Here is a 24,481-nt window from a genome sequence, read left to right as displayed (position 1 = left end):
CCTAAATGTATAACCTGTTATTACTAACCAGCACTTTGTAAGAAGAATGTCAAACTGCCAGTGTGACTCGCACGCATACATGGACTCCATAGGAGATTCTGAAAACAAAGATTTCATTTTGTTGTTGATTTTTTAAATTTTTTAATTTAAATTGAATTTTTAAAACTGATATATAAAACAAAAATATACAGTATTTTTATCGGTTTAAAAACAAATATACATATGGTACCATGTGATATTTTGGTACAAGTATGCATTCTGCAATGTTTTAATTCAGGTTTGACATATCTATTTCCTCAAACATTTATCATTTCTTTAGAGTGGAAACATTCAAAATCCTTTCTTCTAGCTTTTTGAAATATGCAACTCATTATCATTAACTGTAGCTACCCTACAGCAATACTAGAATGTCTTACTCATACCTAACCATATAGGTATGAGTCTATCCACACTTTATACACAGTAGCTCCAGCAACTTGTGAGTACTGGCCAAATTTCAGTAGAAATACAAAAATTCATGGACATAGGAGTGTTCTCCATCTGCAGGACAGCTACCAGTCCATCCACAAGTTCCTGCAGAACAAGCTGTGAAGGTTTTCACTAGATAGGACACATCCATTGATGAATCTTGGTCATCTTCTTCCTATATTAGGGGATCAAAGAGGGAAATTTCAACATGGGAAGAGTAGCCACCAGCAAAATGGTACTGACATACAGTACAGTGAACAGAACAAAACCTTTTCCCTCTATATTCTCCATATAATTAATTTAGCATTAATTATAATGTTCCCATCTTTCAGTTATATAATTTAGTAACAAAAACGATAATGTTGCCCATTCCTCTAAACGGAGCCTCCGCTGCCATGGCTAATATCCAAAGCCTTTGCACTTTACTGATCCCATCGGCCCCGGATAGGCCTTTTTTGATCCTCAGCAAGCAGCAGAAGGAGGAGCTGGAGGCGCACTTCCTGAGGGACTCCTTTCTATCCCTGGGTGCCCTGGAACCCCTGGTCTCCCGCCTTGGCCTAGAGGAGCAACACCTGAAGGATTGGTTTAGGGTGCAGCAGTGCTCATACCGGTACTAGGAACCAGGCTGTTACCACTTTGAATTCCACTCTTAAGGGGCCCTTGCACTCATGCTGGGCACACTCGACCTGGGCAAGCCAGACCTGGGCAAGCACCCCACCCTCCCCGGTCTGGCTCGTCTTGTACATGCCCATCCACCAAAGACGCCCACTCCCCCAGCCCAAGAAGCACCAGAAGCTTCTTCATTCAGCGTCAGGCCTGTGGGAACCTCCCGGAGAGTGCCCAGGAGAGTGTCCCAGCAGCAGCCTTTCTCAAGGGGCCCAGTGGCTGGGGCGTGGGGTATACGGCAAAGAACTAGAAGCCGCCTTGAAGAGACTTGCACATGACCTTCAAGACGTCCTTGAACAGGAAGACAAATGGGGTCCAAGAGATTTCTGAATGGATGGGGGTTCTGCACCTGCCCCATTCCACAGGTCCCACAGGTCCTCACTCTCGCCACTATTCCATCTAATTGTCCCCACCTGTCATTTGAGTCACTTGGGAGTGTGTCTGGGTCTCTAGGAATGGAATGGGGTTTCTGGGTGCACTTCCTTCCCTTCATGCTTCCCCCCACCCTGCAGGTGGACACTCAGTAATTTGAGGCTGTGACCACCTGCTGGCTTGTGTCTTAACCAAGGTTGTCCCTCATGAATAAAGTCCCTCGCCCCCCCCAAAAAAACATAATGTTAATAATTATGAAGAGACAGTGGACTACAATTCATGTACAAAAAAGTACCCACTAAAAGTTGCAAATATTTCTATTTTGAGTTGTCATTATATTATTATATTATTTTCATACAAAAAGTTAATACACCAATGATTAGAAAATTAACATTAATAAATTATTTTCTTTTAAAACTTTATTATTTTTATAAACAGGTAACTAAATTATTTCCTTATTCTTAAATGTAGATCATATTCCCATATGAGATTTTTATATCAATGTGTTACTCATGGCATTGTCTTATAAATCCCAAAAGACTAAGTGTGAGATAGATAACCTATTTCATCAAATAACAAAGAGGAGTTGTTTTACACTTAGGGAAAATAATGCAAAATAAACATTAGACCACAAAAAAGAATGTTGTTCATCAAATACTTGCTTCTTTTACCTTATTTTAAAGTCATCATAGTGCCTTCCCATTCTGTTATAATCTGAATTTTAAAATTAACTAATCTCTACATTCTAAGAGTAAATATTTGCTGACAAGATAGCATAATTTCTTAATGTCTTTCAGTTTGATTTGTTCATTCATAGACTCCTTTTATATTAGACACCGGAATCTTTGTGAACTTACAAATGACAAAACCAAACATGAGATTGAACTGAAAATTCCCATTTCCCACAGCAGATGGTGGCCATGGTTTTATTTCTTGCTCCATAACAGGTGAAGGCAGTCTGGTACCCTGGGCAGCTGCACAAGGCCAGCTGGCCAGAGTGGACCTGACACTGCTTTATACAGATCTTAGTACAGATCAGTCTCTGTACTACCTTGTAGCTCTTGGGCAAATAGCAAAAAACACAAAAACCTCATCATTATGACCAACATTAATGGTCATAATGACCCTGTATAGTAGTTTTGTTTGTCTGCACAGTGTTCTAAAAAGAAAATTATTCAGTTAAAACAGCTAATTAACTAAAATGTTAATAGTGGTGACTTCTGGTTAGTGATTTTATTGATGACTTTATTCTAATGTCTTTAAAACAGATTAGTTGATTTGCATCTGGAAAAACATTAAGAGCATTGTCAAATACATATCACTAATCCCATTAATGTAACCTTTAAAGAAATATTTAAAGTTAATAATATCTGATTGGCAAGGAAGTTTTCAAGTCTATAATGACTTCCCATTTTCTCTAAAATAGAAAACACACTTAACTTCCATCCATGTGGAAGTTGTGAGAAATAAACTGAACAGGTTTATGGGGCTCCATTTTAATTTTTGATGAAAATTTTTGATGGTAGCACTACATACCATCCCTTATATCTGAGAGAAACAGAGATGGACTATCAGAGCATTCAGAGCATACCACTGTATCACTATCCTGGCGACTCTGGTATAGTCTGAATCACAAGAGGAGCTTGATGCTTGACATTTTGGAGTAAAATGCCACAGAATCTCAAAAAAGGACTTTTAAAATTCTCAGGATCCACATACAAATTTGTGGGTGGGTGGGTGGGTGGGAGTGTGTGTCTGCACGCACGCGTGCGCGCTCATGCATGCATGTATGCACATATGTATATCTCTAAGGGAACTAACAGGAGTTTAACTTTACCCCCATTCACTTAAGGAATCACAATCTGTTGTTCCCCAAATAGCAAGGTACAGACTCAGCAAAAGGACCCAAGAATTATATCACACATTGTTTATGGCTGAGTGAGCTTATAGAGTGCTGGTATATGCTGAGCACACAGCTATTTGTCATGAAGCCATCAATCAAATTCAGTTGATAATAGAAATCCCTAAATAAATGAATTACAGAAATCAATGAGTCTGCTATTCTTTCAGAGTTTAAAATCACTGAAAAATTTACCATGGATTTAGGAGGCAATTAAATAGTGGGGCATCAATATTCCCTTATTCATCTCTCAGCTCATTCAGGCCTAACTGCTCTGTTTATCAGGGACCCAAAGAGACTGCAAAAGACAGACTCTACTGGGCCATCCCAAGGATAAAGGGATTGAAGGGGAATGAAGGCAATAGGCAAGTTGTTAACTTATTCTGTGTGCTCCTAGGTACAAAATAAACTGGAGTTTCTTGGGACCTATCCAATCACATCTACGAATCTAGACCCAGACCTCACTTTCCTATTATCACAATTAGTAAGGCCAGATGGAAAGAGAAACTGAAACCCCATGGGCAATCAAAAACTCTCACACGGGCTGTGATGCTCCACTTCACTTTTTCCCTCGTGTTACTTAGAGTAACAATGACTTTTCTGAGTTTCATCTTTTCTCTTTGTTCCATTGCAAAGCACTATTATCAAGACCTAAAACTCCCAGCTGACACTTAGTCAGGTCTAGAAACAAAAGGCACAGATAATTATAAATTCAATAATACACACAGAAGTGAGTATGAGGCCTAGGCTGGCAAATGCAATCCAACACTGTGTTGAAGGGGAACTCACGTAACTATACAACAGTGAAGCTTAATTTCTTCCATTGTTTAAAATACTGTTGCATAACACCATGAAGGCAGTGTGGAAAGGCTGCCTGCCCCGTGCCTTGCACTGTGTTAGGTGATGAAACACAAAGATGAACAAACCTATGGGTTAGTCCCCTAGGCTGGCGGGAATAGAAGACAAACCAATTACCATATGCCATGTGAGGATGTTTCAGTCAACTTTTTCACTGCTGTGACCAAAAGACCTGAAAAGAACAATTTTAGAGAGGAAACGGTTATTTGGGGCTCACAGTTTCAGAGGTCTCAGTCCACAGATGGCCAATTCCATTCCTTAGGGCCTGAGGTGAGGCAGAACACCATGACAGAAGGATACGATGAAGGAAAGCAGCTGGGGACATGGCTACCAAGAAGGGGGGAGAGAGGGTGGGAGGGAGCACGCTCCCCTCATGGACAAAATATAAACCCAAGGGCATGACCCCTTGGACCCACATCTTCCAGCCACACCCTACCTGCCCTAGAGTCAACACACAGTAAATCCCTATCAGGGGATTGATGCACTGATTAGGTTAAGGCTCTCCTAACTCAATCATTTCAACTCTAAACTTTCTAAATTATCTCACACAGGAGCTTTTGAGGGACACGTCTTATCCTAACCATAACACAGGATATTGTATAAGATGCAGCATCAATAGAAGACTAACTCTTTAAGGCACGGAAGCCCAAAAAGGGGCTCAAAAGAGATGCCAATCTGAGTATTGGTGGCTAAGAGATGGCTTTGGAGAACAAATGAAATTTAGCTATCATTCATGTACAAATCATAGCATGTGCAAAGGTAGAGAGCATAGAATAGGCTAGAATGTTGGGAACTGTAAATAATAGGTGTGCGATAATGACAGTGCCTATTCTCTAAGAGTACATACTGTGCACTCATTCACTATCCGCAGGATGTTTACAGGGAAGAGTCTGTTGGGGTTCACTGTGTTGTGCAATTTTAGCACAAATAAAAGTTCTGATTGCAACTCCTTATTCATCTTGTGTCATTCCTAATCATTAGCAACTATGTTGCACAACTGACTTCCGGTTATGCTTTATCATAACCTCTGCTCACCTTGCTTCAAAACATTAGAAAGGAAAACTGACACTGAAGGAGTCAATGCATTTTTATGAAAATGCAATTACTAACAGAGCTTTATTACAAACCGAGTTCTTTCTTTTCTCGCTTATCCGTATCTGTTATCCTGCTCCTCTCTCCAGTCAAAGATGCATTTTTTAGTTTGCACCAAAAAATACAGGTTTGTCTTTTTGAATACTCTTTGATTATAGGGATTGTGTGGTATTTAACTGTTCCTAGTTAGCTGGCAGAGAGGCTTGCCTACAAACGATTGATGAACAGAACAATCAATCAATCATCTCTTCTGATTACTGCATTGAAGGCAAGTGTGCAAGCATATGCCATGGAGAGTCAGCCAATTGAAGCAAAGGAAAATATTGCACATTGTCTGCAATTTTAATGACCTAAGAGACTGAGGCAATATGAGAAATCATAAACATTTAGTCTTTACATAAATCCTAACTAAAAATAAAATGATAGTAAGGTGATATGAGTTACATTGCCTTGGCTACAGGAAATGAAAAGTTGCCTAAACAATAAGGAAAATGTGTTCTTTCACATAAGAAGCCCAAATTTCCAAGGCTGAATAATTCAGTGGCTCAATAATGACATCTTTCTCATCTTTCATCTTCAGATTTTCATTGCAGTTTTCTTCCTTTGTGGTTACAATTGGGTGCAGTAGGTTCAAACATCACATGATCCCACAATATTCACCCCCCCCCCGCCCAGTACCAGATGGAAAAATTAGGCACATGCCTTCTGTTTTAGTCAGTTTTTGTCACTGTGACCAAAAGACCTGACAAGAACCACACTGAAGAGAAAAAGTTCATTTTTGGCTCATGGTTTCAGAGCTCTCAGAACATGGACAGTCAACTCTATTGCTCTGGGCAAGAGATGAGGCAGAACATCATGGCAGAGGAAAGCAGATGGAACCTAGCCACCAGGAAACAAAGAGACTAAGCTTGGGTCACCAAGGATAAACTACACCCCAAAAGCTTGCTTCTATTGACCCACCTCCTCCAGCCCCACCCTACCTGTTTAAGGTTATCACCCAGTTAATCTATTCAAAGGGATTAATGCACTGATTAGGTAAGGCTCTCATAAACCAAACCTTTAACTTCTAAATTTTCTTGCATTGTCTCTCACATGAGCTTTTAGGGGGATACCTCATATCTTAATCATAATATTGTTCTCATGTCTCTTTGGCCAAAACTGTATCACATGCCCGGTCCCAAGCCAATGAAGTTAAATAGATTGGAATTATTGGAATAATTGACTTAGTCATGAACTAAATAAAGATCCATCTTCCTGGGGTGCTTCTTTCAGGGATATGAACAGAATATGCATTCTTAAGGAAGGAATTAGAGGATGGGGAAGCCCAAGTAAGGTTTGTTGTTAAATAAGCAATCATCAGAGTCCGTGATAGTCAATGACCTACTTAACTTCATTTCATTTCATTCATGGAACTTCCAAAGAGTGAAATAAACAATATGTAAAAGAAATTTTCTATAAAAAGGAGGCATGACTGTATATACTCTTTTTAAAAATTTGTTCTTTTTAGATATACATGATCATGGAGTGTATTTTGGCATATTACATATACATAGAGTGTAACTTATTCTAATTAGGATCCTATTCTTGTGGTTGTGCGTGATGCAAAGTTAACCTGGTCATGTATTCAAGAAAGTTGTGTCTGATTAATTCTACTGTCCCTCCTATTCCCCTCTCCACTCCCTTCCCTTCTTTATTCTTTGTCTAGTCCAAAGGACTTCTATTTGCTCCCCACCTTATTGTGGGTTGGCAACCGTGTATCAGCACATTTGGGCTTTGATTTTGAGGGACTGGCTTATTTCACTTAGCATGATATTCTTCAGTTCCATCCATTTACCAGAAAATGACATAATTTCATTCTTCTTTATGGCTGAATAATATTCCATTGTGCATACATACTACATTTTCTTTATCCATTCATCTGCTGACAGGCACCTAGGTTGGTTCCATAGCTGGGTTGTTGTGAACTGAGCTGCAATAAATATTGATGTAGCTGTGTCACTGTAGTCTGCTGATTTTAAGTCCTTTGGGTATAGACTGAGGAGTGGGATAACTGAATCAAATGGTGGTTCCATTTCAAGTTTTCTAAGAAATAGCCATACTGATTTCAAGAGTGGTTGCACCAATTTGAAATCCCACCAGCAATCTATGTGTGTACCATTATTCCCACATCCTCATCAACATTTATTGTTATGTGTATTCTTTATAATTGCCATTCTGACTGGAATGAGATGGAATCTCATTGTAATTTTAATTTGCATTTCTCTAATTGCTAGAGGTGTTGAACATTTTTTATGTATATTTCTTTGTTCATTTGTATTTCTTCTTCTGTGAAGTGTCTGCTCAGTTCCTTTGGACATTTATTGATTGGGTTATTTGGGTTTTTGGTGTTAAGCACATTTACTCATAGGAAAGAAGGACCAGACAATACTTCAACAAATAATATTCAAAAAATAAGCATGAGGAAGAAAAACTAGAAGTAAATCATAAAGCATTTTAAGCACCATTGTCTTTGACAGAAATAATATTATTGTGGATTATGTTTACAAAATAAATATCACAATGTCACTGCATCAGATTCAGTAAGTCGAAGTTCTTGCATGTATTTCTTCTGTTGACAGTAAAGATTAAAAAGTGATCATGCTTAATACCAGAAATTATAGACTAATAAAGACAGAGAGACTCAACTTTAGCTACAGACCTTATAATTACATTTGCTATGTCTGCAATATCCTTTACCCAGAAATATGCAAGCTTTCACCAAGTCTTTGAGAACAACACTAATTAATTTGTTAATTTATTCAAAAGTTATTTAGGTGGGCAGAATAATTTAGCTCTAACCACAGTTAATACAGTTTTAAGAAACCTTTCTGGAATTCAGTGCCTGTCACACATTTAGTGTTAATACCATGTTGCAAAATTTAAAAGTTTATTAACATAAAGTATTTCAAGCTATACATTTTTTAAATTAATCCCAAACTAAATTGAAGATTACACCCATTAAATATACACTTTAAGAGTTGAATCTTGGGCATAACAATCACGACTGGTTGCCTAGCAACCATGGTACCTGCTCTTACAGCAAGTTTACCCTAAACACTAATGTAAAATCGGTGATGAATATACATCCACTTCAAGCCTCTATCTACTGGGGGGAAAAGGCACTTTTTCTGTTATTAGTAATTGCATAATTTGCTATTCCGGGGAGTTGAATTTCAATGGAAGGGTCAGGAAAGTGGTGTACCGGTCATTAAGCTACCAGCTACTCTTAACAAGCCTTCCTAACAATGATGCCTGGCTATTAAAGGAATAATGCCAATCACAGGTCATCAGAGTTAAAAAGAGATTAATATCATATGACTATCTCAAACCATCTTAAAAAAAATAAAAAGTCATGTGGAAAGTATACCTTGCTTCCATACATTCTAATTTCTAAAAGAATATAGGATCAGACCATGAGTGCCTTCGGGCATTCCCAAGGCTATGCTACTCTTTAAAATGCCTGAGGTAGACCCCACAGTCAAAAAAATGTCATCTCTTATCCCATTTTCTACAGCTGGAGTGCATTGTTACAAATAACCTTTCTAATTCTGCATACATTCCCATGTCTGCACATTTACATTACTGGAGTCTCTGGTGCCACAATTGCCAAGGAGCTTTCTGAAGCACTGCAGCTGTGCTCTGCCAACTGCGTTTGGCTGCCCAGCTCCTCCTGGGCTCCCAAAGCTGGCAAGTTAATATGCTAATAGAATTCATTAGCCCAGACTTTGACAGACAGTTAAAACAGGACTCCACATCAGCACTCCAGCAAGCACAGCCATTATGCCATTTCAGGAGGCACAGCTAATTCAAAGAAGATGATGACAGGGTTTGCAATCAGGGAACATTAGAGTGTCGGGCAGTGGAGAGGCAGAACATGCTCGGCAGGCAATACTGCCAGCAACCCTGATTTGATTTCTGGCATCACCGGCGGGCTTGGCAAAAAAAAAACGGAGGTAATGAGATAAACTGAAATACCAGGCACTGGGACTGGTCTTTGAAGTAATTATTCTCTGGGGTAACAAGGGACAAGATGAAAAAGCTTTCAGGGACAGGCAGTGGGCACCCGTGGGACCTAGTTTCCATTACAGCATGACACTCTGCTGAGCAACTCTCTCTCCACTCGGGAGAGCAGAGGACTAAATAGGCTGTCAAAGGGGAGGGGACACTGGGAAAGAGTTTGTGAAAAGAAATAAAGCTGCAGAAAGATAGAAGCAAGATAGAGAGGTTGTCAGAGACCTGTGAGCGAGCTAGAATGAAGGGAGGCGTTTCAGAACCCGTTAGCAGCTACGATAACTTATGTGGCTTGCAGCAATTAGTCCCCACAGTCAACACACTGGGCGGGAAATGGAGAGGGGACATGGCCAAGGACACCCCAGCCCACAGAATCCCTAAGAGGAGTGAAATCCCTTAAGATGTTGGTGGAAAACGGATAAGCCTGTGGCGATTCCCCTTTGGGGCTCTCGATGCTGTCAGGCTGAGTTCCTGAGTGAAATGATTAAGAGAGCACTTTCTGGAAGTGCCAGCCTCTGAGCCTAGGAATATAATCAAGCTCACCCGGCAATTCTTTATGGAGGAACAGGCCCAAGGCTACAGTTGAACCAGAAATGAATCATTTCTCATTCTGCAGTGAATACTACTTCTTCTGAATCAAGTTGGAGGTCACTAGCTAAACAAACTGGGAAGCGTTCCTGTTACGAACCGGGACTTACTCCCTGCCTCAAACCTGGAGTGCTGGCTTGGTTTTCTTCTTTCTTCCTTCCTTTTTTTCTTTCTTTCTTTCAATTTTTTTTTTTATTAAATCTTTACATAGGAATACATTCCCCAGCTGAAAATATAAACACCGTGCCAGGATTGACAACAGTGAAGATGCACAAATTGTGTCACCTTTGCTCTGCTTGTTTAAAAAGTGGAATCAGGATCTAATATTGGACAACATTCCTGTGCCAACATGTACAATGCTATATGATTCCAGAGACACTGTGTATTTCAGAGGTGCGTTTTTAATTTGTGCATTTAACAAAGCCTACTTGGCATATTTATCAGCTGTACTTCCCATGGATTATCTCCAAAAATCTCCTTTGTATACTTTCCCTTTTCATACTTGCATCCCAACCATTCCTACAATTTCAACTATCTCTTTAGCAATGCATCCTATCTATTCCTGTAATTTCAACTATTACAGCTATGGAAACCCAGCAATCTATAAACGGCAGGCCCAAATTACCACTGGTCTGTTGGAGAACACTAATGATGTACACTGAGCTGGCAAGCCATATGCTTTGACTCACAGCCACCACCTCAAATTCTACTTGTCCCAAACTCCTCGCTCTGTGTTCCTGTTTCCATGAATAACATTGTTATCTCAGTATTCATCAGGTGCAAAACCTTGGAATCATCTTCTCTTCCTCTTGTTTCCCACATCCAAGTTGATATGAACTTTTTAGATTAACTCTCTCACATCTCTTGCATGGATCCTGCTCTCCATTCCCGCCATCTTTTTCTAATTTAAGAGCCTTGTTACTAATGAAATCGTGTTTATGGAGAAAACAGAAATATCATATGAGCAGAAAAACAAATAATCCAAGTGCTCTGATAAAAGTTAGCTAACATTCATAAATTTTTCCAGTATTCACTTTCTTTCAAAGCAAGATAACAAGGTTTATGTTTGTGAAGGTTATTTTATGGAATATACCACATGCAGATTGGCCTGTAATCATGAGTCTTCCCTGGGATATAAGTTAAAAGCCAGGATCCTAATAACCAAGTTAGTAAGACAATTCAATTAACTGAAGAAAATAACACACACAGTTGATTAGTCCCATTGTTCTCTAAAAGGTTCCCTCCAAGGTAACATCCATGGTCTCTGTGTCCACCCAAACCATTGAAATGAAAACTCTTTTTTAAAGTGACATTCCCACATATTTCTCACTCCTAACATCTCTACTTGGGTTATGAAGGAATCCTGCTGAGTATCTTGAGCTCCCTCCTCTGACATCTACAGAACTCTTGATAATCAAAGAAGCTTTCAGAAGTAGTTTACAACCAGAAGAGGTTAGGTGGAGCATCACTCTTGGTTGAGAGTGAAGCTAAGACCATCCTCAAATTTCCAACATACCTCCTGGGAGGAAGGACAGAAGCCCTCCTGTTGAGAAACTGCTGTCTCCAGCACCCAGTTGATTTGAGTGCACTGTGTCACTCAGGTGTTTTGAGAAAGAAAAAATTATTTTCAGAACCTTTGGTTTGGGTCATGCTGATAAATACATCATCTATATCACAGAGCAGTTATGAATATAAAGATGATAATGACTCTGAATATGCATTAAAAGGAAAAAATCTCTAACTGTAGTTTTAGGTAATCTAAATATGTCTAACTACCCAGTATAGAATAATTTGTAGTTAATAATCTACCTTTGGGTCACTCATCTTATGTTCACCAGGTGGTTCTTCTTCCAGATTATACTCACACAATGCAAAGTGGAATGACCCATAGAGCTAAGAAAAAAAATAATCTGGCTCTACTTTCTATATCTGTCATGTTGACTGGTTATTTTCATATTTCCACCTGATTCTGAGTTTTATAGAAGCAGCCTTGTGCCTTTTATTGATAGAGCAATGGAAACAAATTCACGGAGAGCATAATTAGAATCATAGAATTTTAAAGCTAGAAGAGACCATAGAGATTGTAATTGAGACTAAAGTTTATTTGGGAGATATAATTTTATTTTTCCCCTTTGTGGGTTAAATGGCCAGTACAATCTGCTCCAGATTGTTGTGTCCCTTCTTAAAGGTAAATTAACTCAATCTTCTAGAGAAAGGAAGCCTTTTTTTTTTTTCTTTGCACATATTTTAAATGGTACTTACTGGTACATTTTACAACAGTTTGTTTGTCTCTTGCCGCCATCCCAACCAGAAATCCAGTTTGGCATTTGCACTTCCCTGTGCAGACTCTAATTACAACATGTCCCCTTTTCCAAAGCATCTTAGGATGAGTAGGACAAGCAGCCACCTAGTGACAATGTCAGTGACAAAGGGGAAAAGGCTATGATGAAAGAAATGTCCTGGTGCATTCCTTCACAAAATCTTCAGAAAAGCAAATACATCGTGTTAGTGCCAGTTGCTAAGTGGATACAACTGGCAATCACAAAAGAAAGGGAACAATACAATGTGGTTTCTGATATCGACTCTTTAATTAGTATGGACATGAATTAAATCAGGTGAAAATAATTTGTAAACTGTTTTTTTCTTAAGTTTAAAACAGCAGAGTATTTTTAATCAGCCCCTATTATATACATCTATATTCAATTATTATTTTCCATATGAGCTTGTAAACTGTGGATGTAAAAAAAAAAAAAAGAATGGCAGGGGCCATTATCATACACAATATCTTGCATATAAAGATACTTAAATAGATGTGAGTTGAATAAAAGAATATATGAATAAAGAATATAAAATGATAGAATGATTATGTGATTGATCGAATGAAATAATATGTTAAAGGAAAAGGAAGAGAACAAAATCATAAATGGACCATAAACCCTGTACTAGGTGAGAATTGTTGCATTGCATTCTAATGTGACATACAAAATATGCTTTCTCTTTTTAGTAAATAAGAAGGCTATTAATCTAAGGTGTTTCTCTTCCTGTTTCCAGAGGAATAACATTTCAAAACACTGTCACCTTTCAGATTTTCTATTCAGATAGGGCAAGCCAAAACGCACCCACAGGAGGATGGGAATTAGAAGGGCTATTCATCCGCAAGCTTCAGGACATAAACTGATCACCAGCTGGGGTCAGGAAGAAATTATGGAGACTCCTAAAAGCTTCCTCCAGAGCATGCTGCAGTGCTCGCAGCTGGAGCCACAATACCAATACTGAAATGAAGCTCAACTGTTATTTTTTTATTGAGTAGCAATTCTTACGGTTTTCAAAATGAGAAGAGAACACAACAAAGAAATCTGCTCAAAGAGCAGCAGCAGCTTTCGTGTACTGGCTTCCAGACAAAATGCAGGCTATGGGTGATAAAAGCAAGGAAGACTGTGACATTGTTGATCTAAGGTCCAAAGCATTTCTACCTGTGTGAGGGACCATCATATTTCACTGAAGGACCAGGAAAATAGCACAACTTTCTCTTGAGAAAGTACACAGCATGCAAAGGCAAATATTTCATCTTTAAGGTCAACAACTATATCACCGTCAGTTTTCTTATTGAAAAAGTACTTGGGAAGTAAAAAAATGTTCTATTCAAACATAAAGCTTTTTGTCCAGGCTGGTAATTTCATTAAGCTAAAATGGTATTTTTTGAGATCATTCTACCTGAGAAAATAAACAGGATATGTAAGAAGAGATGAAACCCCTTTCAAGGACACATTGCCTTAATACACAGGAGCTTACTGCTGGTGGCAAAGCTGTTGGGATTTATTTAAAGAAGAAAACAATTGTCAGACATTATTTCCAATACCTGGATTTCCAGGAGTCCTGGATGACATATTTAAAACAAGCCTTGATCTTTAACTGTTCTGTGTGCTTTTTAGGCAAAAATAGGTGAAGCTGCCTAAGAACATTAGCGAAAGCCATTGAAGTCCTTAACTCCTTCCAAGTTCCTCACTCCTACAGGGAACAGCTTGAAGCTTTATCTGGTGCCCAGAGTCAAAAGTTCATTCCATCTTGGGGATATTGGCAGCCATGGTACCTGAAGAAAACAGTTCCACAGTCTGTACAGCCAAAACATTTTGCCAGATCCTCACTGTTTTGCCTTAGACATCAATGAGAATGCTGTGAACAGAATACAAGCCAGATGAACAATACCTGTTTTCAAATTTATAGTGCCCTGACATATAACAAGAATACAGCATATGTTAGAGAATAGGAACATTAGGTGGTGCTGAGCTATTTATAGAGAAACTGAACATATTTAACTTCAGTGCAGGTCTCCTGGAAATTGTAAACTTATTTGCATAATAAATATTTGTTGAGTACTTATTCTGTGTGTAGGTGATAGAAATACAATGGCAAACAAGGCTTGGTCCTTGTCCTTCAATTGTTGAAGTAAAGAATTCAATAAATAAATTATTCTTCTTCCAAGTTTTCCCTAGGTGTCACACTTCTGTAAAGGAAAGAGAAAAAAATGTTTTTGAAGCTCATTGTGACTATATTCATTCATGCCTTTGGAGGAGTCAGGACCAGGATAGTGGTGGTGATGTTACTCACATAATGAGGGAGAAAGGAAGGGGGGGGGGACATGGATGGAACAGTTGGAACACTGTTTAGCAGAGTGCATTGGAGAATAACTGCCATGCAGAGGAAGCTCAAGAAGAGCTTATAGGTAGGGAATGGAGAAAGTTGGATCATGCAGTACAAACAAGTAGGAGAAAAGATTATTTTCCATTTTGAAATGGTGATATTTTGAGAGTCTGAGGAAAAGAATCATGGAGACGAAATGACCTCCTATGTCTGAGTCAATGCCAGAACAGAGATAAAGGAACAACCAGAGGACACAAAATAAACAATACAAATCCAGTGTCAGTAAAACATCAGAGCCCAAGATGATGAGATGAAGCAGAACTCCCTGGGCATTTGCAAAACGGCTAGGGCAGATATTGGATTTCCCTGAAGACGTGGGGTAGACTTTTCTAAGAGCAGCAGGTGATTTCTGGATTGCACTTCTGAAGGGCAGGCCCAAGTCTTTGTCTTTGTGTATTACATAATGCCTCTGCAGGCGCTAGAACAAACCTCCTAGGAAGAACTTATGAATGTTTGTTGAATAATTTATAATGGTGAGATGAAATCTCAGCACCTAACTGCCAAACAGGGAATCAGGGACTTCCCAGGGGCTTCAAGTCTGAAACATAAGAACTTCTCCGTTGGAGGTAAACGAGTAACTTCCCCTAAGACCCCGATTGGGAGGGCTCAAAAATTTCCTCTTCACCAGTCAGCCCCAGACTGAGATTCCCACCATTAAGAGTTCTAGGTTAGACTTAGGATCACAGATTCAAAACCAATGCCTTCATACCAGGCTTTCAAAATTCAGCACAGAGAACGATCCTGACAAGTTTTGAAAAGGTCTTCAGAATCTTAGAAGTCTCATTTTTTACTATCACTTGGATTTTAAAACAGCAAAGACCAAGCTAGTAATTCATTTGGTTATGAGTAGTGTTTAATGCAGAGGCACAATGTCAAAAGGAAAAAGAAATAAACAAATAGTACTTTAAAAATATATATAAATTTACTATTATTTTTTCTGCCCTACTGACATGATAACTAAAGAAAAGTGAGGTTCCTGGTCTTCAATCATTCTCTGATTTACCGAACACAGGCAATGCCAAGCAGAGAGCATTTAAAAAGTGCATAAGATAAAAGTTGACTCTGCCTTCATGGCAATAGTATTATAATGGGAGGTAAAACAAGAAGAAATTATGACATAGAATGGTAATCAGAAAATTGAGGGAATACAGAATGCAAAGAGAGCCCCTAAGCAAAAGGCTTAGGCCCTCTCTCTCTTTTTTTTTTTTCAATCTGGTATATCCAAAAAAGATCAAAATAGCAATCATTAAAAAACATCACACCCTTGTTAGTCTCACTTTTTGCCTAAAATGGACTGTAAAATCCTGAATTGTTTTGATTTTGAATCACAAATGTGGGGTCCCACGATCTTCAGTGCTAGGGCTAGTGGTAATAGCGGATAGAAGGTGATTTTACTGAGTATGCCCCAGCATGCTCTAAATGTTTTACTTTCATTGACTCATCTAATCCTCATAATAATTTCATCATTATTCTATATTATAGATGGGAATCTGAGATTGAGTACTTAAGTAAGCTAGCTACCTGAGGTCATAATATTAAGTGACAAGCTGGAATTTGAACCCTTATAGTTGAAAGTCTACATCTGTGTTCCTAACTAGGTACTTTGTACTCATAGTATGGAGACTTGAAGTAAGTTCCCTCACACCTCCTCTAAAAATAAAACCAAAGAGGAAAACGAGAACAAGATCATGAAGGGTCTGATAAGCTCTATCAACCAGTATGAACTTCTTTATAAGAGAACAGGGAGTCATTGAAGGGTTTTAAGCCTGGAAATGGCATAATCTGAATTCCTTGGTACCAAGATCCCTGGCTACAGTGGAAACCACTGACAGAAGAACAAGGCCACAGGCAAGGAGACAAGTAAGTAATAAATGTATTCTAGGTGAGAGATTGTAATTGCCTGATCCAGGATGGTAGCAGAGGGCTAGAAAGAACTGCATATACTTGAGAGGTATTTGGAGGGTAGAAACAACAAAACGTAATGACTTACTAGAGACGAAGTTGACAGAGGAAAAGATAAGAATGCCTCTGCATTTTGGGGTGGCTGGAAGTGCAAGATCTATACAAGGAGCAAGTTAGGGAACTGTGCAATGAGTTCAGGCTGGACAGGTCTGATGTTTATCCAGTAGGTGACATCCAGCAGGGAGCTGGATATGAAATCTGAAGTTCAAGAAGGTGATAGTAATGACAGCCATGGGAGTAGATGAGACCTCCACGGCAAATGTGCTGCCATTATGCAAAATGGAAGACGGGAAGAGGATTCCACCAAAATGTAAAAGATTTGCCTAAGAAAAGAAGAACACAAAGGACACTAGAACAAGTCATCAGAGTAGTGGGGACTGAAAGAATGAGTCACAGAGCAAAGAAGTATCAAGAAAGGAGCAGACATTTGTCGTCTCCAAGAGGTTAGAAGAACCTAACCTCTTGAGAGCATCCTTAGGATTTAGCAGTGAGGATGATATTAGAGACTGACAAGAGGTATTTTCCTGCAGAGGAGAGGGAGAAGCCAGAGGACAGCAAATCGAGAAAAGCACAGGCAAATGGAAGAGTAGAAACAGGCTGGAACATCCAGAGATTTGGCTGGGAAGGGGAAGAAGAAAGAGGACAGAGAGTACAATAGAATTGTCATTATCTTTGTCATCACTTCTGTAATTGTTGATTTCCTAAAGATATGCGCACAAAGACAGAGGTGGAGAAATATTAAATGTTATTAGGTGGGATAATGCTAGACAGACGGGAATTATAGAAATAAAGAAGCATGCCAGAAAAAAAAAACAATCAAGAAATTATCCTTATATAAAGCTCCTTCTATAGGATGCATAATAGAATCTTCTGGAATACTTGTGGGTTTTTTTTTCCTTTTTTATATTCCTATTGGACTTTGGGGTCTCTGTGATAGCTAAATAGAGAAGTCTGCCACAAGATAAAAGAGCCCAGCACTAAATATTTATGATGTTGCAGATTCCTTTTTCTCTCTTATCCTAAATTAGGATATTATAATTTTCAGAGTGAAGCCAAATTTATTTTACAAGTTTTTTCTTCATATTTTGTAAAACTGTCATCAAAAACCTTATGTTTCTTGGGCATTCCTTTATTAGATTCTGTGCATTAAATTTTATTTAGAATGAAATGCTGACACTATCCCTTCTGAAGAATTGATATGCTCACTCCATCCTGATGACAAAAGTTACACAACTTCTTAGGTTCCCCTCCTCTGACCTGGCCACAGAGGAAGTCTCATGTGTCATCAGAGGTCCCCTTTGCCCTTGTAGTTAGCATACACCTCCTTTTCCTTTTCATGTCCCATATGTCTTCTTCTGGTCTTTTTTTTCTTTTTTTTTTTACAAATTATGTCCCTTCTAAAACAACCCTTTGGGATATGTGATACAAATAAATTAATTAAAAAGCCACCTTAATCTCATGGGTAGTTGAAACAATCATTATCGACATGAACACTTAAAGTTTACTTGGTCTTCATAATAAAGAATAAATCTGTATAAACTAAATACTGAGTTTTGCTTTAAAATACTGAGCCTACACTGAGGAAAACAAAAACGTATATTGAAAAATTCTCATACTTTAGATTAAATCTTGTCCAGGGTAGACCTTAGTAGTAAGCAGCATTCCACTTTGATTAAACCACAAAACAATGTAAAAAAAAGACAAACAAGAATACAATTCTTCAGTGTTTTAGCAAATATGGAAGCTGAGTATTTTTGTTTTGTTTTGTTTATTTAAATGTTTATATATATATTTAATTAATACATATATACATATATATGTATATTTGTTGTAGTTGGACACAATACCTTTATTTTATTTATTTTTATGAGGTCCTTAGGATCGAACCTAGTGCCTCACATGTGCTAGGTAAGTGCTCTAACACTGAGCCACAACCCCAGCCCCTTGTTTTGTTTTTTAACCATATCTTTTGTTGCCCATTTGACCTGGGTGTCTTCCAGAAAGTAGCCTTCTAACATTTCTGATAATCACTGATCTACTCAGTGGTTTTTATTCTTCCAAGTGATTTGTTTTGCTCAATTTATACATCCCATGTCTCGCATTCTTTTTCAGGAGCCAGCCTGTGCTATTGAGAGGTGATACACATCTGGCACCTTTAAAGGTAGCATCTGCATTGCCTGCAATAATTAGCATTTTGCTTTATGATGCATCCTGCTTTGCATTTATACTGCACCCTGAATCAAATGACTTTAAGACCCTGAATTAGTTAATCTGCACAAGACAGCTCTCTTGCCCAATATTGCAGAAAGATCTGAAGAATTTTTATTCAAATTTAACCTAGGAGATGGTGAAAGTGAAATTAGGTAAGCTAGGCAATAAAACAAGAAACCTGGGATAAGAGCACCTGGAGATGAAAAACCTGGAGCTGTAAGCCACGCTACTTCCCCAAGAATTCCTGAGCACTAATAAAAGCAATTAAGGCTACATACAGCTTGCCTCCACCCATATCTTGCATTCTGTTGATGCACAATGGCCTATATGTCTTCTCTGTGATAGTATTAAAATAAAGCAAAAATTATTTATAAGACAAAGTCCCCTATCCTCTCATTCCAGAATTTCCTTTATACTCACTGAAACAGGTATTTTAAAAATCATTAAAGAATACCACCAGTTTCCTTGATAAGCTCAATGGATTATTGCAAATTTTAAGAATGACTCCTAGAGTTTAGAAGTATTCTCTCTCTTGCCTTTGTAAAACATCTAATTGCCTCTCTCTTTCCATAATACCTACACACCAGAGGATAGAACAATGAATACATATAAATTCTGCCCTGATCACTGTGGATAGAATTTAGTAACTTACTTCATTTGAATACAAGAACAATTTCTCTCTCTCTCTCTCTCTCTCTCTCTCTCTCTCTCTCTCTATCTATCTATCTATCTATCTATCTCAAACTCTTTGTGGACTTAGTCAGAGTCTAACGTGCATTTTCAATCTCATTAGCCTTTTCAGGATCTGGGACAATCCTGATGAATTTTGTAAATATCATTATGTTTATTACACAGTGATCCACAACTTTCAGCTTGAAATAAATAAGTTGTTCCAACATCATCTCTTTCCCACTAAGTTGAGACTGTACCCTTACTGTGTAAAAAATTTTCATTATTTTTTGAAGTTCATTTCTGAATTCCTACTTTTTCACTTGATCTATTTATTCTCTGGTAGCAAACTGCAATAAGTTCCAAGGCTCTGTAATATTTTTAATAGAAAGTGTTAGCCCCCACTTTGTGTTCATTTTCAAAATATTACTAGCTATTAATATTTATTGTTCTATGTATTCTTTGACACCAGTATGAATATTTCAAAAATACCATTGATCTTTTTATTGGGATGCCAATATACAAATTAACTTAGGGAGAATGATATCTTTATTGACTATTTCTATCAAATCATGATGCATCTCCCAATTTGTTCAATAGTTTTTTTGTTTTGTTTTGTTTTGTTTTGTTTTTGGTGTGTGTGTGCCCTTCAAAAGCATTCTAAACTTTTCTCTATATAGATTGTGTATATACTTTTCAAAGGGTATTTCTAGGTTTTTATTTTTTTATGCTACCACCATATATGAGTTCTCTTCTTCTATTTGATCTTATACTAGTCATTTGTAGATGAAACTATTGATTTTTATATATAAAAGTATTACTATACTATCTTATTTAATCTCTTATTGTTTTAGTATTTCTTTTTTAGTTTATTCTTTTGGGTTTTCCAGATATACAATCATATAATCTGCAAAAATGCTAAATTTTTAAACTTCTTTAAAATTGTTGTGCCTCTATTTTCCTTGTTTAGTCTAATTAGATGAACTATTCTGTAGTATAAGATTAAATAAAAGTGTTGATCATTGTATGTCTTATTTTTGCATCTAGAAAAATAACTGTATCCATAGCTTGCACCTTACATGTTATAGTAACAAATTCCAAATCAATCAATGGTTTACAAGTAAATAATTAAATCACAGAAAGAAACATTTTTTTATAAACTGTGTTTCAAGGAGTTCTTTCAAAATATTATTCAAATTTCAGGAGCCAAAAAAGATTGACTTTTTTTTACTACATTAAAAAGTGTTCTAGGGCTGGGGTTGTGGCTCAGTGGAAGAGTGCTTGCCTCATATGTGTAGGGCACTGAGTTCTATCCTCAGCACCACATAAATAAATAAAATTTAAAAAGTATTATATCCATCTACAACTAAATCTTTTTAAGACATAGTTCTACATGACCATTAAAATAAAAATGAAGCAAAATAAGACAATTATTAGAAAAGTATTTTTAACACATTAAACAATGAAAGAACTAGATTATACATTAAATGCTTTTAAAATTGGTTTAAATGATTAAAGACCAATAACCCAAGGGGGGAAATGAACAAAAGATATAACAGACTCCATAGAAAGTAAAATATAAATGGCTCATATGAAAAGATAAACACTCATGATAAAAGTATGCAAATTTAAAAAAACTAATATTATCAATCAGCATGGGTAAAACCTAAAACTTGACAAGACACTATTCTAGCAAGTTTTAAGGGAAGCAATCATTTCAAAATTTTTTGATAGAAATATAACTTACTAAAACCTTATGGGAGATATTTGGCAATATCAATTAGTATTAAAAAAATCAAATACCATTTCATTCAGCTCCTCTGATTCTAAGAAATTATCATATGGACATATTTTCCCATATGAAAAATACATAATTACAAGGTTATTCACTACAACATTGTTTGTTAGAATAATTGATTGGAAACATCCTTAATGTTTATCGAGAGGAGACTGGTTAGCAAATTGCCCATGCAGTGGAACACTATGCTGCTGGATAAAAAAATTGAAGAGTCAGTGTTAAAATTTGCAAAGTTCTTGAAGATATTGTTAGATGAAAATAAAAATTCAAACTAAGCCATATGGCATACCCTTCTATTTAAATATATGATAGTACATATAAAGCACAATTTTTCGTATCTCTGTATATAAAGTATGTTCACACCAATTTATGCCTTTATACATGTACTTTGTTTTTTGCATTATAATTCTTTTTTTATTGTTTTTTTTAATTTTTTATTGGTTGTTCACAACATTACAAAGCTCTTGACATGAATTGTAATGCATTCCACTGTTGTCGTGTATTTAAAAAAATAATAGAATCATTAAAAAATAGAGATTTATAATGAAAATAAACTGAGATTAAAAGAATCCTTAGGCATAAAGGTAAATGGCTGAAGATACTTGGAGAATAAGAAACATGGAATATCAATTGAAGCTCATCTTTAACTAACTTTTGACATTAATATAATCTTTCATTTTTCTCAGGACCCAAAAATTTGTTAGAGAAAGTAAATAAATAATGTAAAACACTAAATATATATATATATATATGATAGTGAAATAAAAAAAGAATTTATGCTTGTTTGTGTATAAATACATTGTATATGCAAATATAATAATTAACAGTGCTTACCTATAATAGTAGGGTAAGAAACTCAGCACACTAAAGACAGGATTAGGACAGTGACATTTCCTTTCTTCTTTCCTTCCTGCCTTTCTTCTTTCATCTCATTCTGTTCAGAATTTTAACCATTTAATACACCTCTTAAAATAAAGTATGGACTTCTCAGAAAAAGTGAGAACAGAAAAGTCGGATCAAATCTTCTCTTCATACCAGCTGAAAAATAAGCAAAGAGTATCCAAGAGTTTCTCCCAGAAATGGCCCAGATGGAATAAAACTGAAGCTAGTCACCAAGAGCTAACGGATGATCTCGTTTCCAAGAAAGCATATCCCACAAACTCACCTAATGTTGCACAGACCATGAATAGCCCAGGGTAAACTTTTGTGCAAATTAGAAATAGGCATTTGCACTGAGAGGACACAAGTCCCCACACTGGGCAGATAAACAATGTCTTTATGATAATTTGTAGATGGTGCCTGTTCCTCTGGGAGGAAGGAGCCCTGCTGGAGGTCACACCGCTTAGTCAGCAGGAGTATGTGAGTCAGTCCCCTCTTGGGCTCCCCTGTACAGTGACAATCTGTCCAGCCATTAACAGTTGTAAGAAAATGAGGCAAGGGACAGATAAAAACTACTCTACTTGGAACCCCTGAATCGGTTTCCTGGGAGCAAAGCATGCCTAACAGAAAAAGAGGTAAGGATTTCTACTGACCCCAACTTCCTGTTAGAAGTCGCTCCTCGGGGCTGGGGATGTGGCTCAGTGGTAGCGTGCTCGCCTGGCATGCCTGCGGCCAGGGTTCCATCCTCAGCACCACATACAAACAAAGATGGTGTGTCTGCCGAAAACTAAAAATTAAATAAATATTAAAATTCTCTCTCTCTCTCTCTCTCTCTCTCTCTCTCTCTCTCTCTCTCTCCCCCCCCCTTAAAAAAAAGTGTTAAAAAAAAGAAGAAGTCACTCCTCTCCAAAGTGATGGAGTGCTTTTCTGAATCAATGAGGAATTTTTTCCTATAACAGAAAGGGAATGAGAGAGAAAAGTCAGAGGAGGGAGGGAGGGAGGGAAGGAATGAAGGAAAGAAAGAAGGAAGGGAACTGTGGAAAATAGGAACTTTCTACATTAGAGTTTGTTTCAGTGCTACACACACACACACACACACACACACACACACACACACACACACACAGCTGCTCTGAAGCAGAAGCACTGGGCTGAAAAAATAAACAAGACCATGCAAAAAGGAGTTACAGACAGACAGCTTCCCATCCAATGATATATTCATCCTGACTCAAAGGCATTTTCCTAAACTAAACAACATTTGCCCGGATTGGCAGGTAAACAACAAAACAATGTTATTTACCTAAAAGCAATCACTAGGTTCAAGGGAAAATTAGATATGAAAACCCGGTCACTTCAACAAATATTAAAAGGACTGTTTTCCTTCGGTTCTTCTGTAGACTGCCTACACCTCAATTTTCTCTCCATTCCTCTCTGTCAGCCTAATAACCAAATGATTAATATAAATCTATATCATCTCTTTTATCAAAAATATAAAAGGAGGAGTGGGAAATGTCAAGCTACTCATGAGCAGACCCAAGGAATATGTGCCATGTTAATTTTTATTCAAATAGCAGATCAAAATAGACCTGCCTTCTATCAGAGATAAGAATATACAAAATAAACAGTGTTAAAGCCTTTGAAAAGTTTTGGCAAGAAAAGTTTTGGCATGATAAAAGCTGGATGACTGTATTTTTACAAAGATTTGTTCCAAGGAACAAATATTTTAGAACATTGCTTTCATAATATTAAAATAAAAAGTAAAATGAAATGAAAGATAAGATATAGGAAGACATTTTTGAAAGGAAGTTGACTGTATTAGGGGAAAAAAACATAAACAATGTTAGGTAACTAATAATGTTGTGACAGTATTTAAAAGATCTCTCTCAAAGTCCTGAAGAGCTAAATTGAGCTTGCAGAACATTAAGCTGGGCTGTGGAGAACGATTTGACACACTCTTACAGAAAGCAAAGGTAAAGGAAAAAGAAATGAAAAAGTCAGAGAGAAAGAACAGAATAGAAGAGCAAGTGGCAGAAATCTGACATCTGGATAATTGATCTTCCTTGAGGAGAAAATAGAATTGCCCAGTCCAAAGCCATTTAAGAAACAGGGCTTTACACTTCCAGCACTCTCCTCCAGTTTCCTCTTGCTAAAAACTGAATGCTATTTCAAATGTCCAATTCATTGATCCCCGTCCAGATTGTGGGCTGTTTTCCTCAAGAGCTAAATATGAGAGTGGCAACCCAAATTCCTTATTTTAAAGGAGAATA

The 24,481-nt window shown here is 37.4% G+C and overlaps 2 long non-coding RNA genes across 5 annotated transcripts in view; one reads left to right on the top strand and one right to left on the bottom strand.

Annotated features, from left to right (window-relative positions):
* Positions 1-45: 45 nt before the first annotated feature.
* Positions 46-23,801, bottom strand: LOC144365590 (uncharacterized). 4 transcript variants are annotated; one of them, XR_013424212.1, is made up of 4 exons: positions 22,868-23,357; positions 22,170-22,373; positions 13,854-14,167; positions 46-643 (listed from the first exon to the last, which is right to left on the bottom strand). It is a non-coding gene; the product is annotated as an uncharacterized LOC144365590 (long non-coding RNA). The 4 variants fall into 4 exon arrangements; XR_013424211.1 differs by lacking the exon at positions 46-643 and adding an exon at positions 23,515-23,801 and having other exon boundaries at positions 13,783-14,167; positions 22,868-23,001; XR_013424209.1 differs by lacking the exon at positions 46-643 and having other exon boundaries at positions 13,783-14,167; positions 22,868-23,361.
* Positions 22,587-24,481, top strand: part of LOC144365591 (uncharacterized) — a 154,375-nt gene continuing 152,480 nt past the window's right edge. The window contains exon 1 of the long non-coding RNA XR_013424213.1: positions 22,587-22,849. This is a non-coding gene — a long non-coding RNA (uncharacterized LOC144365591). The remainder of the gene's footprint in view (positions 22,850-24,481) is intronic.

This window comes from Ictidomys tridecemlineatus, chromosome 7 (assembly GCF_052094955.1).
Source record: "Ictidomys tridecemlineatus isolate mIctTri1 chromosome 7, mIctTri1.hap1, whole genome shotgun sequence".
Taxonomy (NCBI): Eukaryota; Metazoa; Chordata; class Mammalia; order Rodentia; family Sciuridae; genus Ictidomys; species Ictidomys tridecemlineatus.
The sequence above is the reverse complement of the archived record's forward strand: the minus strand, read 5'-3'. Positions and strand labels throughout refer to the sequence as shown.